The sequence below is a fragment of the Callithrix jacchus genome, chromosome 11 (genome assembly GCF_049354715.1).
Source record: "Callithrix jacchus isolate 240 chromosome 11, calJac240_pri, whole genome shotgun sequence".
In the NCBI taxonomy this organism is placed as follows: domain Eukaryota; kingdom Metazoa; phylum Chordata; class Mammalia; order Primates; family Cebidae; genus Callithrix; species Callithrix jacchus.
This window is the reverse complement of record NC_133512.1, coordinates 60210200-60230753: the sequence shown is the minus strand read 5'-3', so window position 1 is coordinate 60230753 and position 20554 is coordinate 60210200. Positions and strand designations below refer to the sequence as shown.

General features: G+C 34.1%; 1 long non-coding RNA gene across 1 annotated transcript in view; it reads right to left on the bottom strand.

Moving 5' to 3' along the window:
* The window catches only part of LOC108593017 (uncharacterized), a 131360-nt gene that overhangs the window by 24503 nt on the left and 86303 nt on the right, over positions 1-20554 (bottom strand). Inside the window, exon 3 of the long non-coding RNA XR_004728357.3 lies at positions 1174-1274. This is a non-coding gene — a long non-coding RNA (uncharacterized LOC108593017). The remainder of the gene's footprint in view (positions 1-1173; positions 1275-20554) is intronic.

Genomic DNA, 20554 nt, shown 5'->3' with positions numbered 1-20554 from the left:
TTGCATTTCTAGCCTCTAGAACTATGAGGGCATAAATTTCTGTTGTTTAAACCAGATTGTGGTACTTTGTATGGCAGCCCTAGCCAATGAATACGATAACCTTCCTGAAGTGAAAAACTTATAGAACACATTAGTGGTTGTCAGGGATTAAGAAATGGAGTGATAGAGGATTGGGCATAATTATAAAAAAGCAAAATGAGGGATCCTTGTGATGATGGAAATGTCCAGTATATTGACTGTTTCAATTTTAATATTCTAGTTGAGATATTATACTAAAATTTTGTAAGGTATTACCATCATGGAGGGGCTTTTTATAAAAGTTACAAAGTCTTGCTTTGTATTATTTCTTACCATTCCATGTGTCTACAATTATTCTAATATAGAAAAAAGTTAAACTAAATAAGAAATATGTCAATATTCAAGCAGAAGGTATTTAAGAGAGAGTGTACAGAATAATTGGAAAAGCAAAATTGTAGAATGTGAAAGAACTGATTTAACTATTTATTTCTAGGCTATGTCCAAGAGAGCTACAAATCTGAGGTCCGAAAATTGCCACAGCTACCTCTCACACCCCCAGTCACTCACCAGGCCCTGAATCAATGAGGCCAGTCACTATAGTTATCTCCAAATGTCCAGATCCCTACATTTGTGCTAGCCAGCAACCATTATCACCTAGAGAACGAACTCCATCACATTTATGACCTTTTCATCTCACATCAGTATAACTAATTTGTGAAAGTTAATTTATATACAACAGTCCAGATTAAGGAAATCCTGAAAGTTAGTTTTTAAATTTCCAAACTCTCCATCTAAAAGGCAGTTGGAAAGGAAATTTTGAGAGGAAATTCATGTTACTGACTACACTAATACTTATCTTTTAGGGCCGTGGTAAGAATTAAATAATATTTGTGGAAGTGTTTCCTTAACTGCTAGTTAAATGTTAGTTTCATTTCTAATCTTCAGGTCTACATAGCTTGAAAAATTGCTTCTTCTCTTTTACTGTTAGGTTTCGTTAATGGGAAAAGTGATGAAAGTTGGATGAGAAGCCCTTTGTCAAATCCATACTTCTGTGTTCAGTAAAAGATAGACTCTCAGCCCTTGAAAGTCTTCCCTTCTCTTTCTATGCTATCTGTTGCACACCCACATCACAATTTGTAACCCTTAAATTCATACCTTTTACTCTGATTTTCAACATCAGGTATCTTCAACCAACATGTTCTAAATGTAATTCGTAATTAATTTTCTCCAAATTCAAGACATCTGGTGAGAGGAGTCTGAAAGATATTGGTCAAAGGATACAAAATTTAAGTTAGACAGGAGGAATAAATACATGAAATCTATTGTACAATATGGTGACTCTGGTTAATATCAATGTAATGTAGTCTTGAAAATTGCTCAGAATAGATTTTAAGTGTTCTCAGCTAAAAGAAATAAGTTGTGCATAGCTCAGATGTTGATTAGTTCAAAAACTACCGCAAATGCAAGACATCTTGAATTTGGGTTATATGTCCTGTTTGGTTGAAAAAATAATTTAATGATTTGCAGAAATATAGACAGTAAAAGGATTTAAAAATGAAAATAAGGAGATTTCCAAAACAGATAATGAACGAAGCAAGTTTAGATGCCTCTCAACATATCTCAGTTTTGCCTGTCTCCATGATCTGGGACCAACAAAGGGACCTTGTTACTACTGTCTTCGGTTCTGAAGGTTGTAATTTCAGCGGTCTACTTTAATGACATAGAGATCTTGCCAAATAAAATAATAGGATCGATGCAGCCGCATAAGAGATGCTGTGAAAGCAAGAGATGCTCTGCAGTTTAAAGGAGATTCTACTATGCTGCAGCCACAAAGCAGACAATGCTTAAACTCAACTCGAGATTATGGTCATAAGGGTGTCAGATCCTCAGTGGATATGAAATCAGAAGTATCCAAAAGTCTCTGATGTCAATGCCAGGATCATAATAGAAAAACTGATTAGAAAGGAGCTGAATACTATGGAATCTCCAAGTTCCTCTTACCCCTCATGGCCGGCAGAGGCAGTTCCTTACCCCTCATCACAGCCCCCTCTTTGTCTGTAGACCATCCAAAACCTCTTTTGAAGTAGGTATCAAATAAAATGTTGCTCTTCTCCTGCACTTCACTGTCACCTATTCTCTCCAGCTAACTAGAATCAGGTTTCAGCACATCCCAAGTAGGCTTAAAAACAATTCTTTAAATGTCCAAGAAAGAGGAAAACTGGAAAATATGAACTAGCACACACAGAAGGAAATGCATAGTCATGGATCCTGAAGGTATTAGAAAAATATATGAAATGTAGAAATTAAATATAAAAAAAATCATCCACATGAAGGTATTCACCTATGACTTAGGATTGAAATTAGCAAAAATATCTGTAACTGGACATAATTTTCTGGAATCACTTCTTGAAACCTGGGAATATTAACCTGGAGCAAATGATGTAGAGATGATATAAATTCTTTGACATTGTATTGAAGATAGTCTCAGATTTAGTAGCTGTGTACATTAATAATGAATCTACTCTGTAATACCTAAATACAACCAATGTTTCTATCTGTAGGTCCATTAGATACAGAAGATGCTTAAAAATTATTAAGGTAAGGGCCGGGCAGGGTGGCTCACGCTGTAATCCCAGCACTTTGGGAGGCTGAGGCGGGTGGATCACGAGGTCAAGAGATTGAGACCATCCTGCTCAACATGGTGAAACCGCATCTCTACCTAAAATACAAAAAATTAGCTGGGCAAGGTGGCGCATGCCTGTAATCCCAGCTACTCAGGAGGCTGAGGCAGGAGAATTGCCTGAACCTAGGAGGCGGAGGTTGCGGTGAGCCGAGATCGCGCCATTGCACTCCAGCCTAGGTAATAAGAGCGAAACTCCGTCTCAAAAAAAAAAAAAAAATTATTAAGGTAGTAGGGAATGCCTTGATGAGGGAGCCATCTGACCTTTAAGAATATCAATGATGACTGACCTCTGCAGTCCAGTGGCAATAGGAAGCACTGCCATGGAACTGGGGAATTTAATATCAATAGGGATGGTGGGATTCCAGGAGGGCATAGCCCAAAGAACAGAACATAGCTATGAGATGCAAGGAAGGCATAATTACTTACAGGGAATAATGCTGATGATTAATCAATCATCATGTTCCTAGGAGTCTGACAGACAGACATCTGGCAAGAATATCCTTCCATTTGTGTAACAAAATAGTCAAGGTCTGGCAGGAAGAGAGTTGACAGTCCTGCAGTGAATAATTATAGGTTTCCACTCTTTTGAATACTTAAATCAGTTTATAGAGCAAGGCCCACTGATTGATTGAAAGAAAGCCTGCAACACTTGAGGGAGGACCCCACTGTGCCGCACAAGTATTTATGCAAGAACTATTCCTCCAGTTTTCCGCAGTGAGCACAGACATTTCCTAGGGGAATAGTAAAGTGGGAAGAATGGATGACTGAAGATTTTTAGGATTGCTAGACTGTCATGAGCCAACAGACAGAATGGAACCAAACAAAGCTACAAACAAAAACCAGTCAATTCAACAGCAAACAAAAGTCCCATTCACAGTTGTCTTGCTAGAATAGAGTTTATGAATAACAGGTGACAAATGGAGTTTTTCAAGTCATTCTGACAGTTGGTCCAGTAGGTCCATAGAAAACCATGGTGTTATTCCTCTTGTCCTTGAATAATTGGAATGTATATACCACCATCTGGAAGAACTCTCATATCTTGTATTGGTTCCCTGACTTGAGTATGGTAGGAATATTCAAATAAAAGAGTTTAAAATGTCTCCTTATATATTTCACTGGTCACAGAGAGTAAATTAAAAGCAATATTGCATACTTTGAGTACTTGCAGAACTTAGCATCACTATTAAAAGAATTGAAGGCAGCCTTCTTATAATATAATAAATATAATATTAGCATTCATTTAAATATAATAATAAACATGTGTCTTATCTATTACCACTGAATTTGGGTCTTGATATTGAATTATCAATTATTAATTCTTCAAATCACATTAAAGTATAGGAATATATTGTAAACAACTGGATATTATCTAATTGATTATTACAAATATGCAGAATACAGATTAAAATCATAATTGGTATTTCACAAATTTGGATGACCTTAGAAATGTCTACGAATGTACCCCATAACAAATAAGAAAATACTTGTACATTTCTCATTTGTTTCGTGTTTGTATGTTGCCTATGTTGTTTTTTCTGAAAGCTGGATTGTCTGATGTAAACGTGGCACCTCCACAAACCCCTTCTAAGGCTGGGAACTACATTTCCCAGGATAGCCTTCCCTGTATGGTTTAGGGTTGGATTGCCAGTCAGAGAAATTCACAAAATTTAGAAGAAATCAGTGAAAAAAAGGCCCTTTTTCCTGTGACAGTCAGATGCATGGCTTATCAGACTTCTCTATGCACCCTCACCCTATGGTTATGGCAGGCAGACATAATGCCTTCCTGGGCTTCTTTATTAAATCTGACTTCCAGCTGACCTCAGTGATTACTTCTCCAGTCTGTGGTTCCAGCTTACAGAACTTTGTTCCCTCCACTTTTTCCAGTTCATAAGTTCTGGTTCCTACAATGAATAACCTGTTATCAAATTCTGGTAGTAACTATGTTTTCCTTAGTAAATGATGATTAATAATAGGGAAGAAAAATAAACATTAAAATACTGGGATCCATAGAGGAAGATTAAATTTAAAAAATAGAAAAAGTACTAAAATAAAAGAACAATGATATAAAAATTTACAAAATGGAGTAGTTTAATGAAGAACAGTACTTCCCCTGGACTGTAAAACCCAGAATAAAGACTGTCATGTACTTAAGTAATAATGTAGATACAGAATGTTACTCATAAATACCACCAGGCGGATGTATACCAATGATGACATCAATAAAAGACAAATCAGAAATTACATTGTCTGTAAAAATGAATAAAGTTTAGAATATACTCTGAGAATATAACATGGCAATCATAAAAAGGGAAGAATAACCCTAAAGGACTGAGAGGCAACTAGAAGAACCTAAGTTTATACCTCCTTGTATTTTTGCTTATGAACTACATGGCAGAGGTTCCAGTATTTGCCATAGTCCTAGAGACTTTTTTCCCCTGGCCCTTACCTTAATTCCAAGACCCTTTTGATTCTTTTTAAAGTTATTTTCTCAAAGAGGAAAAGTTGAAGGCAGCTCTAAAAAAGGGAATCAAGAAAATAATTGATTCTGAAGTTAAGAAACTGAAGATATATAGGCTCACAAATTGGTTGGTCACGTATCAATTAATTATACTTCTTATTTAAAGTAAGTTTTATGCTCAGTGTAAGACTGAAGACAAACTATATATGCAGATTATAAAACTCTCAGAGTACATAAAATGTTAAAAGTGCTGTAAATCTAAGCATTACTAGTATCACATTTAGAATAACTCTTTAGGAGAATAAGTGGCATTATCATAAAAAGTTGATTTTACGGTCATTATATATACTAAAATTTTTCTCAAATTGTTTATAATGGTCTATGTTAAGGATTCACTAAGTTATTGAAAAGTTCAACTGAGATAATCTTGAAAGTGCTTTAAAATGAATCCAGAACAATGAGATTAATGCAAATTATTTGCATATAATGGATTTAGAAAACCACATTCATACAGTCTGTTCTCAATTATAAGCAAATATTGGCCATCAATTTTTTGAACAGTGAGCTACATTATACAGCAGTTCCAGGTTCATTTACCCTGCTACCCAACATAGTTCAAATTCCACTTTCCAAGGGACCATAGTTCAAGTTTCACTCTCCAAGGGAAAGCCAACACATTTGAATGTTAACTTCAACTAAGCCAAACCAGAAAATAAGTTTGCTTGAGAAAATATGATGTTCTTCAGAAAATACAGTGTTCTTAGTCAAATCTGTCTGACACAGGAAGATCCCTGAGGTTATAGATCATCTCTGCCATCACTTAACTAGGAACAGGAAGAGAGGGTTGACTGAAATCACATTTTTACCCATAGAACAATACAGCATTTTAAATCATATTTCTCAAGGGCCTTTGGAAAGTTATCTTTAGAAATTGGTAGTCAAGTTAACTTGAACTCAAATGTAAAACTGTATTGAATAATTTGGTATCTAACTATCCATTGCTGTCAAGAAAATTGAGTTTGTATGTACACAAATAAGTGAGAAAATAGACTAGTAGCAGCAAAATAGCCAACTGTAGCAGAGTTCACTTAATGTGTCTCTACTCTTGCTGTGCCAGTTATATTTGTATGTTAACCTCTACTAAAGAAAGTTAAATGCATTGACTCTTTTATTCATTTTTTTGTCTCCCTCAGATACAATTTATAAAAAGTTGATTATTTCAAGATGGTATAGTTGGTACTGAAATAGAAATCTGATAATCACCGGATGCATGAAGTCACCATAAACATGTGCTCAGCATACTATAAAATACTCTGCTTAGAAAGACTGTAGCCAAAGAAACATCAAAAGCAACAGCATCCAATGCAATTAGTATAAAACAGTATTGAAAATCTGTCAATAAAAATTAATGCATCAGCTCTGTAATCAAAGAGGTCGACAATAACCATCTACTGCTCTTCTAAATTAATTTTGCAAATTGAAACAAAACCACAAGTTCAAGAGTTGCTATATGATGCAAAAAATTCCTACAAGTAATCCATCTCTTGTTCAACTCTAGACTGAAAAGGGATGAATGTCATGAGCTTCAAAACCCTTCTCCAAAAATTGGGAGCATTCCCAGAAATATAGGTATAACAGCTCATTTAGAACAAACAGAAAACTCAATCCACCTAAGGAAAAGTTTCTCAGACATTTGACCTTTGTGTCTGCAGGAAATTAAAAAAAAAAAAAAATTGAAACAGCATTTGTACTCTGTAATTGGTTTAACCTTAATGGAAGGTATTCACTAACTGAGCAGAACACCAATGCAAGCTTTTGGAAAGTGGCACGTTATTTCATAAAGAGCTTTGCTCAAGGTAATTTACTCAAAACAGGAAGGCTTATTTAAAGCTACCACTTGGAATTGTATAAAATCAAATCAACTTCATAGTTTCTTTGATTTTATTGATGTTTCTTCAGCTTTTATATGTTGTGCTTTTGAAAGAACAAAAACATCTATGAGACATAGCAATTCTAACTCCACTTTAAACTCAATTTTTATCTTTTAAGGTTTTTTTTTTTTTTTTTTTTTAAAGAAAAGGTTTGTTTTCATTTCAGGCACTCTGAGTATAGCAATAGAAATCATTGTACCAGAGAGTACTCTGTCAAATTTTCAGTATTTCACTAGGATGGGGGCAGGGAGCCAAATAACTTGTTCTTCCTGTAGGAAAGTAAAGATGATTATATTATTGGGCACTTACATTTACAATGGAAAGTCCAGAAAAAATGAGGCCTCAATATGGTCTATGGAACAAAGATAAAAACTCAGTTTTTTCTTTTGAGTTTCTTTCTTTCTTTTTTTAAAGAAAATGTTTGTTTTCATTTCAGGCACTCTGAATACAGCAATAGAAATCATTGTACCAGAGAGTACTCTGACAGATTTTCAGCATTTAGGTAGAATGTGGGCAGGGAGCCAAATAACTTGTTCTTCCTGTAGGAAAGTAAAAATGATTATTATGAGGCACTTGCATTTATAATGAAAAGTCCAGAAACACTGAGGCCTCAATATGGTCTGTGGAGCAAACTGTGCTAGAGAGAGTGGCAGCAAATTTTATGGCAGATTTTGCCACCAGACCTCGATCTATATTACGCTTTGGGACTAGATCCGCTTACCAATTCAAACACTTTCTCATTTTTATCTCTCAACATTGGACTATCATTGCTCTGCAACTAATATTCCATTTGCTTTCATTTGTAGTTTCAGGGTATTTCCTGGTAATCATTACATTTCTGGTAACCATAAAATAAGTACCAAATAATAGCTGATAAAAACTTCGCCTCATTTTTTTTCTGCTAGAATCAAAATTTATAGAAGCAAAGCATCAGAATCCACTTCTAAAATTTATTGGCACCACTGAGAACAAAAATCCATATTCCATTGTAATGCTGATATTTTCAGCTATTTTTGTATCATGTGTAGCTGCCTTATCATTTTCCTACATTCTCGAGTATTAATTTTCAAATGATTTTTCACTTTTACTTTTGAATTAAAACACAATTGTTTTCATTTTGCCTACATGGATTTATAGCTTCATATAGTTGCAATCACAAAATTTGATACTTTTAGTAAGGTTACATTCATCCAACAAGGGACTATATCCAGAATATACAAGGAACTCAAACATCCCAACAGCAAAATAGTAAATAATACCATTAAAAAGTGAAAAAGGGTTTCAATAAGCATTTCTCAAAAGAAAAAAATACAAGTGGCCATCAAGTACATGAAAAAATCGTCAGCATCACGAATCATCAGGGAAATGGAAATCAAAACCACAATGAGATAGCATTTCACTGCAGTTAGAATGGCTATTATCAGAGAAACAAGAAACAGATTCTGGCAAGAATACAGAGAAAAGGGAACTCTTATGAACTGGTGGTGGGAATGTAAATTAACACAGCTATTATGGAAAACAGTACAGAGATTTCTCAAAAAACTACAAATAAAACTACCGTATGATTCGACAGTCCCACTACTGGGTGTTTATCGAAAGGAAATGAAATCAGTTTATCAAAGAGCTACAAGCACTCTCATGTTTCTTGCAGCACTATTCATAACAGCAAAGATTTGGAATCTACTTAAGTGTCCATCAACAGATGAATGAAGAAAATGTGGCATATATTTACAACGGAATACTATTTGGTCATAAAAAAGAATTAAATCCTGTGATTAGCAGTAGTAGGGATAGAACTGGAGGTCATTGTGTTTAGTGAAACAAGCCATGCACAGAAGACAAGTAGTGCTTGTTCTCCCTCATGTGAGAACTAAAATAATTTGTTCTCATGGAGGTAGGGTGTAGAATGACAGTTACCTGTGGTTAGAAAGGATGTGGTGATGGGGGGATGAAAAAAGGTAGGAAAATGGAAACAGACATACAGTTAAATGGAAGGAATAAGTTCTAATGTTCAATAGTACAACAGGGTAATTACAACTGACAACATATTACACATTTCAAAATAGCTAGAAGAGATTTTAAATGTCCCCAACACATAGAAATGATAAATGCTCAAGGTGACTGATATCCTAAATACCCTGACTTGATAATTATATATTATATGCATGTAACAAAATATCACATGTACCCCATAAACATGCAAAGGTACCGTATCCATAGAAAAAAAGAAACTGCAGGCAAAAGGATTATGCATTAAATATTTTCTGTTTTCACAGTGCTTTAACAAAACAGAGTATACAGTGATGCATTTATATGCCTGCATCATAATTTAGTTAACTGTTACTTCTGTACAACAAATGCTGCTATATTTAGACTTTCAAGAAATACATATATATTCTCTTCATGCTTTGTTACTTATTTTCTGATAAACACTTTTAGAACTGCCAAGAATGAGACTGATTAGTATGACACTTTTTGACATGTATTTTATCGTTACTTCTGATGTTAATTATTAAACTAATATTTAATATTTTAAACTATAAAATATTTAAAATATGAAAATAATAAAACATCTAATAAATACCACTGAGATTTAATTCAATAAATTATAACACTTTGCCATATTTTATTCATATCTCTATTTTTCTTTTAGAATAAAATCTTAGAAACACTCGAATCATGCTTTCCAGCCCTTCATATGGTTGCCTTCAACTTAAGTTCCACCATGAAAATGGTACTATCATTCCAAGGTCTGCTTTTGTGTTTTACCAGATTTATATGTATCTATAAATAATATACAGTACTGTTTAAAGAGTTTATGCTTATATTTTAACATAATATCATGTTCTTTATTTTTATATAAAATTTTGAGTTATATTTATGGTTTTTTGCAGTAGTTATGATTCATCTATTTTAACTATTATGTAGTAGTTTAGCTGCATGTTTATTTGTCCATTTTCATACAGTAGTTCATAGCAGGTCTCCCCATTTTCATACATATGCCTTTTTGATTTTTATTTTATTACAAACTAATTTTGTAATGTGCCTATTTGTAAGCTTAAGCATTTGGACAAGAGGTTCTTCATGATTCATACTTAATAGAATTGCTTGATTTCTCTTTACCTATAGCCTCCCTGATGTTATTGGATCTAATATACTTTGCCAATTTAGATAATGTGAAATTGTATTCTATTTTAGTTTTTATTTACATTTCCAGGATTACTGCTGAGGTTTAGCATCTTTTTGCATATGGGGGGATTTAGTTTACTCCTGTATGCATTAAATTTTCATAATCTGTCCAGATTTTTATTGGGTTGTTTTTATTTTTCTTACTGATTTCAAAGGTATCTGTAAATTATTGAAACTGATTATTAGTATTCCGCTTTGCAGCTTCTCTTTTCACTTTAATAGTGTATTTCATCATATACAAGTTTTCATTTTAATGTAATCTTAGTTGAAAATCTTTTCTGATTTGGTTTGTTATTGTCGCTTTTTAAAAATTATTTCTCTCCCCTAACTTCAAACATTCTTCACCTCTGTTTTTTCCTACAAATTTTCAGTTTTGCTTTTCACACTTATGACATTACTTAGCAATTACTCAGTTACTAATTAACCTTGTTCCTTGCTCAATTTTGCCAACATTTTGAGTTATTATTTTAAAATAAAATATTTTGGTGTTTTTAATCTCTATTTTAAAGTTTCTATGTAATTACCTTTTGCTCTTTAACTATATTTTATTTGTTTACCTTTTTTACCTTGTCTATATTTTCCAAGTTTTCACTTGGAAAACTTCAAGAAATCATGTATATTTATCCTTTTCTGTTGTAAACATTTCACACCAGTTTTGTGAAACTATTGCTTTATACACATTTAACAAGTTTGGACACATTGTATTTTCATTGTTATTAGTTCAAATGTGTTTTAATCTCTACTATTAATATAACTCCTTATTTGGTCTGTGAATTATTTGGAAGACTATAACTGATTATATTTAACCCAAATATGTTGGCAAGTATGTGTTAACTTTCTATTAATTTCTAACTTTTAAATTTAACTAAATTTTGATTAATTCTATGTAACCCAAGAAAGTGATGTCACCAAAATGATGGAGTTGGGTCTGGTGTGGTAATTCACACCTATAATGTCAGCACTTTGGGAGGCCAAACCTGGCAGATAACGTGAGGTCAGGAGTTTGAGACCAGTCTGGCCAACATGGCAAAACCCTGTTTCTAGTAAAATATAAAAAAATTAGCTGGACCATGGTGGTGCATGTCTGTAATCCCAGCTACTCAGGAGGCGGAGGCACAAGAATCGCTTGAGCCTGGGAGGTAGAGGTTGCAGTGACCCAAGATTGCACCATTGCATTCCACCCGGAGCAACAGAGTGAGACTGTCTCAAAACGACAACAATAAAATGGTGGAGTAGAAGCAATCTAACTTCACCCTCCCTGCAGAAAACAACCACCACCAAAAACCTGTCCCATGCCAAAATTATCACCCCCTATACTCCAGAACGCAAAACTGTGATAATCCCTGGGCCACAGAGAAGTAAACTGCATGGGGAGGGTGGAAAAAATGGACTCCTCTATGTGTTATGCTTCCTCTAAACTGGCAGGCACTTCACAGGAAAGTTCCCCTGGAATAACTCTTTCTAGAAAACATGATATTACATCAGACAGCTGGCTTCCCCATCGTCTTGGATTCCTATACAGAAAAGCTGTTTTTTCTTCAATCCACTGAAAGAAACTTGAATGCCTTTAGGTAGAGGAACCCCTAAAGGGCTGCTGAAAACAAACAGTGGAGGTGGGGTTAGCAGCCCCACAGCACAAAACATGTGCACTGCTCTCCAACTCAGACAAAGGAGATTCCAAATCAGAGAGGCAGTGCAGCACACGGCATGAACCCCTAGCCAGCCTCTCTACACAGCCAGTTAATCCCCTTTGGGCACCTCGCCCAACCCCAACTCATGACAAGTGGCACATCAAACTTTTTTAAAAGCTGAGGCAAACTTGAAATTAGGGCACCATGTAGTGCCAACAGGAGGCAGCAATTTAGGAATAAGGGAAAGGCCAAACCAACCCAGACACAAAAACGGTTTATGTCTTTGCACAGAAGGATGAATACATAATCCTTCAGTGCAAAGACATAAAAAAATGTCCATTAGAAACAACAGCAAACAAGGAATTATGACCTTCCCAATGGAAAAAGCCGGAAGCCAGTGACCAACCCAGTGAGACAGTAATATAAAAACTCTCAGATCAAGAATTCAAAATAGCAGTTTTGAAAAACTCAGCAAACTCCAAGACAAAATGCAAAAGCAATTTATCAGATAAAGTTAACTAAGAGGTTGAAATAATTAAAAGAATCTTGGAAATGAGGAAAACACTGGTTGAAATGGAAAAAAGAATCATCAGAAGGTCTCAACAGCAGACCTGATCAAAAAGTGAACTTGAAGACAGACCATTTAAAAACATACAGAGGATTAAAAAAAGAATGAAAAGGAATGAATGCCTATGCGATCTAGAAAATAACCCCAGAAGAGCAAATCTGAGTCATTGTCTTTCAAGAGGGAGTTGAGAAAGAACAAGAGGTAGAAAGCTTATTCAAAGAAATAATAACAAAAAACTTTCTAACCTTAGAGAATTATATACATATCTAGGTATAGACAGGTCAGAGATCATCAAACAGTAGCAATCCAAATAAAACTACCCAAGTCATATAATTCTATATAATCCAGCTTCTTGAATATTTCTTATGTCATATAATCTATTACTTGGTAAAGTTTTCCAAGTGCTACACATATATAGTAATCAGAACTGTCATTTAACAAATGTTTCTAGATCTTCCCAGGTGTGATGAAGCTTATATTGCTTGTATCCCCTGTCTCTATAATGACTGTGACTCAATGCTTAATTGCATTGGCATGTCACAGCAGCATGAAATATATTTTCAGTAACGCAGTGAGAGTTTGGGTGTTTTTGTAACTGGAGGATTATCAGCCAATGTTAATGAGATAAATGTGGGGTGATAATAGAGTCCCGGCAGTGAGAAAGGTGACAATCCATGTAACACATGAGCAAAACACTTAAACTATTAGGTGCTAATAATTTGCTTAAACACATATCTAATAAACTAGTAACACTACAAGAAGTATTTGAAAATACAAACAAAATTGGCACATGTTGATTGGTATTTGCTGTGCTTTCCTAGCTATTACGAAAGAGACCAAAAGAATATCTGCTTTTAAAAAATATGTTTTATCTCATCTATACTACTGAGTCAGATTAACTTATTCCTTGTTTTTGAAATCTTCTGTATCCTTACTGATTTTTATCTGGTTGATTATTTAAAACTCCATCACTATGGAGTAAGTATTTCTTAAAAAGAATGTAAAAAGTATTCAGCATAAACAAGGTACAAATGGAATGTAATTAAAATTACATACTTCTGTCCATCAAAGGATACCATTAAAAGAGTGAAACAGCAAGTGAGAGAGAGGATATTTGCAGTACAAAGAAAAAACACAAATGTTTTTGCAAATCCATCAGAAACAAAAGTCATACCAAAGAAAAAAATGTAAATGATCTTTTACTCCCCCACCCCAAAATGATATCCAAATAAACAATGCACATTTTAAAAGGTCCTTGAAAAGATTAGTCATTAGGGAAATACAAATTAAAACCATGGTAACATTCCTAATATACTTTAAAAACGGTTAAAATGAAAAAGATGAAAAATGCTCTCACATACTGTTTCTTGGAGTGTGAATTTGTACCTCTTTGCAAGACTGTTTTTGCAGGATCAACTAAGTTCAAAATATGTATAATCATGTGACGTGGCTCTCTCAGTCACACTAGAGAGATCTCTGTGGATGCCAGCTTTATGTGAAGGAAATTCTCTCAGTGCAGCAAACGAAGGCAGTTATAGGCTTTTCTCATTGGTCCTCTCTTCCCTTCAGCAATAACTGTTCTGCACTGCTTGTTGTCTACCACCTTAACATGTTGAGATTCACTTGGGGTGGCTGTCAAAATATTAAAGAAATGTTAGGGAAAGTTATAGATTAGTCTCAAACCTTTTGGAAGGTTGAAAGATTTTACTGGGACAGGCCAAAGGCAGCAGGTCCATTAAGTTAGAGAGAAGACAGGGACGATAAGAGGCTTTCCCAGTTGAAGTCTTTTTACCCCACATTTCTTTGTCTCCACTCTGTTTACTCATGTAAAATTTGGACAGTCCACTTGGGGAGATCAAAGGGGAATTACTGTTTGTAGTGTTTACTCTGGGCCTGGAACTTCAAGCTTTTATCAGTCGTAAAACCATTCTTTTAACCATGTTAATTGTCCACAAGTGTGTTAACTTAGAACCTCTGTAGTAAATATATGTAAGGTGAATATATGTGGTGAATATATGTAAGGATGGAGAGGGAATCTTGGTCAATTGGCTGCATTTTGCCTTCTGAAATCAGCCGACGACCATTCCTAGCCCACTTGAATCACTGTAATGGTGTAAGAGTGCATTCATTCATCCGTCATTGAAGCAGGGTCTGCAGGCCAGACCTCTGCAGGTAGTGGTCGATGTCTCATTAAAGTCATTGCATTAAATATTTATCTGCTTTTTAGTTGTTAAAAGTAGAAAGTTAAACCAATTTGTGTGAATCATCCATCTTAGCTTAAAGCAGATGTTGTATGGAAGCTTTTGTTGGCTAACCATTGTAGCCATTTCATCTTCCTGCTGGGTCACAGCACATGTAGCTGCACTTGCCCTAGTGGTTCACTTCTGGTATGATGGTGTGATGTCTGACTCAGTTCCAGGAAATTTTGCCTATAATCTAAGAAATGTTTGTACATAATTGGTTTGCTGTGTGCATGTGTGTGTATTTTTTTTAATTTGTCTTTTCTTTCTTTTCCAGGAGATAGAAGATAAATTGGTTTTTCCCTCTACATATTTGACAAAGAACACTTCTTAATTAAAAAATTAACTGAAAAAAGGTAAATTCCTAACATACTTGGATTTCATTTTGGAGGTTTGCAATGAGACCCTGTATGTGAACTTGCTTTTCCTGTGTTTTTACATGTTAATGATGTTAGAAAATGCTATTCTTGCACATTGTTGAATTTTATGACAAATACATTAAAATGCTTTGGACTGCTTATTAAGATGCTCTAAGACTAAAGCTTTTCTTTAACTTAAAATTTTTATAAATATGGACAAGCCAATAAGATGTGTGATGGCCTAAATGTAAAACAATGGTAGTTTAATTTCTCTTTAAAAATTGTTTTGGTTTCTTTGCATCTTATTTTATTCAGTAGAGAACCAAACTGTGTAATTTGTTTGATATTTTCCTCCTGTTGTTTTTGAATTTGAAGGCAGCGTGTGCTTAACTAGAGAATCCTTAAACAGCCATGGACATTTATAGTGACTCATGTTGAAACCCATTTAAAATTTTGATTTTTTTAAAAATTTTACCCCTTTGTTTCTTTCTGTGAGTGGCAACATGATTTAGAAGCTGAAGTTAATTTTTGATCTACTCTTATTGATTTCAATTCTTCCTTACTTTTATCTTTGAGATGCCTCTCACGAGGCCTACTTTTATCTAGTGCCTCATGTGCCTTTCCAAGCTACCCAGTTCTAGCATCCATTGCCACAGGAAGCAGGTACTGTCTTTTTCTATTCTTATCTGATTGTTTTCTGAACATTTTATATATTGAATCTAGTAAGCAGAGCTAAGTTTGTGAATAGTGGTCAACAATTGTTTAATACAGGGATATAGAGTCAACAACTTTTTTTCTGTAAGGGGCCAGATAGTAAGTATTTTCAGTTTTTTGGCCTTACAGTCTCTTACACCTACTGAATTCTATCTTATGACACTAAAACAGCCATAAGAAATATGTAAGTAAATAAGTATGACTGCGTTCCTTTAAAGCTTTAGGCACAAAAATAGGCAATAAGCTATGTTTGGCTTGTGGGCCATAATTTTCTGAACATTAGTTTAAAAGCTTATACTTCCCAAAGTTGTATGCTGGGGTTCTAATACATGACTCAGGGAAATGCTATAACTCAATGTCAAAGAATACTTTAATGGTGACAATTTCAGGCTTATTGGTAGAACTGTTGTTAGTAATATATTTTTAAGTCATTCAGCATCCAGAAAATTGGATTATTAAACAAATACAGGTGCCAGTGAAAAGTATCTTATGAAAAAAATTTATATTTACCTTAAGCACAATATAAAAGTCTAACACTCACTGAAATTCAAAAAGAGCACTTTATAAAAGAATAAAAATTTTTATTAATCTTTCCAAGCATTGTCAGCTGATGATTACAGTCATTGGGAAACTTAAAAAATAACCAAAAGTATGTAATGATCAGATATGAGAGTTTGCTAAATTATTTGGATTCCCATTTTTATAAAGCCTCACTGGCTTTGCAAAATGATTGCCTAATATGGGCAAGTAAAGCCTAAGTTGTATGAGTGGAGAAATTATCTTCCCTAATATATCCACATGGACATCCACATATAAGACAGAAGTCTCAGAGAGAGGAACACAAAAAGAACTTTCTGTTAACTAACTTTAATGAATAATTGCAATTTTCTTTCTAACAAAGGAGCAGTTCTTTCTTCGTTACTGTGTTTGTATCTGTGGCTATATGTAGACTGTAAAATTACATTCATTTTTGCAATTCTAGCTTGAATAGATGTTTTTGGAACTTGTCAGAAATACCATGGGTTTTCAAATAAAACTAAAACTATTTTATTAAAAAGTTGTACGATGAATTAGAAGACTCTTGTGCAAAGGACAGATCCATGGTTTCAGACAATTTTTTAGAAAATTCCATTAACCAATATTTTCTGCTATACTGTCATGGTGTAGTTAAGTTTTTTATGTATGTAGCATTGCAGCTAAGATATATTTGGCCATTGTAACAATATTCTTTTCTTCACTAAACCCAGATAATTTAATAAGTTTCTTGAAACTACATAGAATTGAAAGTATTATTAAAACATTTAGAACATCTAAAAAAAAAAAAAAGCATATTCAAAGATTTCAGTGGTCACTCAGCAGGAAAATTCCATTTCTTATGCCAATATGATTCTATGAGCTTTTATAATACCAGGAAGGTCAGGATATCAGGTAATGTTTCAAGTCATTTCACAATACTTTTAAAGCTGTGCATTTAGTCTTGAAATTATTATAATCCTGACTTATTTTTCCTTAATAGTTCATATCTTCATTTATTCAATAAACACATTCTGAACCTACTACATGTTAAGATTTAGAAAATCAGAGATGAACAAGTTAGATGTATTTTCTGCTGTTATAAAATGAGCACTGTAGTTGTCAGAAACAAACATTAAATAAGTATAGAAAGATACCTGATAAGTTTAGAATATGATAAATGCCTTAAGAAAAATGGGCACATGACATTAAAAAATATGACAATTACTGAACCCAGTAGTGCCTAACAAATGAGGAACCCAAAGATTCCTCTGTGAAGGAAAAGTGCAAACATGAAGTAGTATGTCATCACTCTTCCTTTTCTAAGGAAATTTCCTAAGAAATAAGAATTTCCTAAGGAATTATGGCTATTTTATGACACCAGTAATATGAGGGATAATATAAAATATTTCAAGATTTTAAATTCACAATAAAATAATTTACACTTTCTATTCTTTTAAGGTTTCTCTAATCCTATAGACATTCTCACAATGATGCTTCAGCCATATTTTAACCTCAAGAAACTCTAAGATCCCTCACTCCTATGCTGCCGTCAATGGGAGACTAAGAAGCACAGAGAAATAGGCCATACAAAGTCTACCTCTTTGAACACTCTGGTTTGTTGAGATGACAGATAGGTTAACTTCCTCTCTGACATCAACAGATAGAGCCTAGGTTATCATGGAATTGTTTCCTTTGGAATGTCAGATTTACAGGTACCATATCACTCTTCTGAAATTGACTCACGATTTGGGGTCTCATCTCACTTTTGATTTAACTACACTCCATATTCATCCACGTGTGAAAAACGGTGGTCACACTAGAAAGCTTATTCTTCCTGTTTCCTTGCATATCTGAACACCTGCATCACATTCAAATATAATTTACTGCCTTAATTTAATAGCCGAAAGAAACACTGTGAATGAGTCACACTCCTGCAAGGGCATGGAATACAGAATGGCAAGTATATCCACTCAGATTGCATTTTTCTACAAGTAACAGACAACCTTGCAAATGGTGACCTAAATTACTAATCAGTTTATTTTATTCTTGTAAGTAAGAAGTTTGCAAACCATGATTGGTCTCATGGAGCCGTAAAAATCCAATTTCCTTCAAGCTTTCTGCCTAGCCTTCCTTCACATGTAGCTTCCATTCTCCAGTTTTCCCCCTGTGAATCTGGGGAAAAAGAAATTTTAAAGTTCAAACCCTAAATATAAATAATTCTTCAGGAATATCTTATTCAATCTATTTCACTTATAGTTTTTAGTTTTAGAAATGCACAGAAGTAATGTGTGATAAAATTCCATGAAAATGTGTCTTTCAGGAAGCATAAAGTAAGATACCTGTAATAAGAAAACAGGTACCATGGTTGAATTGGCAGTGTATCTTTTTATTTGTAGTTGTTAATCATAGGCATTTTCTTCGGTGTGTGTATGTGTATGTACATCTCTCCTATCTTGTGCTCATGTAGTCTTGGTTAATTATTCAAGGCATCACAGAAAACAATATATATTTTTGTTTGGGAATGTAGAATTGCTTTGCAATTCATATAAAGCATATAGGTACCAGTAGTTTAAGTAACAAATATAAAGAGATTATCTGGAGCAATTCTCAAAGCCTTTACTACATGAATGCACACGTTGACTTTTCCAGACAACATTAGAGTATTCAACATTTTCCATGATTCATATTTCACCATGGAACATTTTTTGTTACAGATCCTTTTACTGAGATCCTTGGAACATGGTTTGAATAATATTGCTCTAACTTCTTTTATGTCATGAAGCTCTGATTTTTTTTAAACATTTTATGCATTATACTATTTAACAAAGTAAGAGAGTGTTATTTAATTGTTTCATGAATGTATGTCATTTTCCTCTACAACTGCTACAAATTGGCACTTAAGTTAGAAAGCTATTTTTAATACATTTGTATTAATCTAGAAGGCTTAACTAAGACTAGATTATACAGCAGTTACTCAATAAATGCCCATTGAATAGGATCATATACTAACTTCATTTCCAAACTGCATGGAGTCAATCTAGTAATGACTGGTTGGGGTGGGGCAGGATAGGGTCATTGCTAGGGCTGTTACATACACATCATACTATGTATCACTTTTCTATATTTATCCCTCCCTTAAGTCTGTTCAAAACCAACTCTCCTATCTGAAATGACCAAGAATACAAATTGAATTCTTTAGATGCATATGTGATCCAATTGCTTGTTCTATTTGATTCACACACAGGCAACAATCTGTTTTCTTTCCAAATTGTATTTGTTGTTATTATTTTAATCTAGCATTTTGTTTCATGTTACTGAAATGCTCTGAATTAGACAGGAGGTTTATTTTCTCCTGACATTTCTAGTAAGTTACTGCTTCTTATGTTAGGCAATAAAAACAGTTAAAGAAACAAGTCGAAGTATCACTATCCCCAGGTGAACATCCCTTTTAGCTATATGTCTACTTCTTTTGGACCCAAATTTTAGACACTGCAATCTGTGGTTTATTCTTTAAACAGTTATGACAGATTCACGGAAATGCCTGCTACATACATGCATGTTAAACAATGAATTGCATAACTAACATATTTATCAGAGAACTGGGAGGAGAGAAGGTGATCACATAAAAAGCAAAGCTTAGTTTGTATAAGATGGATGTTGATCAGGTGCTCTCCAGGATCATAATTAAATTTGTTGTGTTCCATTAGGGTTGAAGGGACTAGAAACAAAATGTTTTAAAAGGAAATACTTACTTTATTTGAAATATTATTAAATATAAATTCTTTCCAAAATTATTTGTAAAAATTACAGAGAAAATACAAAATTATAAGTGATTCATTTTTTATCATTATAAAAGATAGGCCAGTAGTAAAATTGTTCAGTTTCTTTCCCTAATAGTTAATTTGCCATATAAAGTATTTAATTTCCTCTCAGTGGCTTGTTATGGGATTCCAATTGCCTTTTATTCCAGAAATGGTGAACAATCTTTCATTTAAAACAGGGAGTAGAATAGATTAATCATGAAGGGAAAATACACAAGCAGTGAGGCCTTCAACTTTTTCAGCGCTGTTCTGTTCTGTTCTCTTTTTCTCTCCCTCTCCCTCCCTCTGTGTATTTCTATTCCTTATATCCCACACTTTTCATTCAGAACTGCTCCTTTTTCTTTTTTTAAACGACAAGGGCCATTCCAGCCTTATTAAATGGAAACTTGACCGACAGCATTGAAAAGGTCACCTGTAATTCAGGCT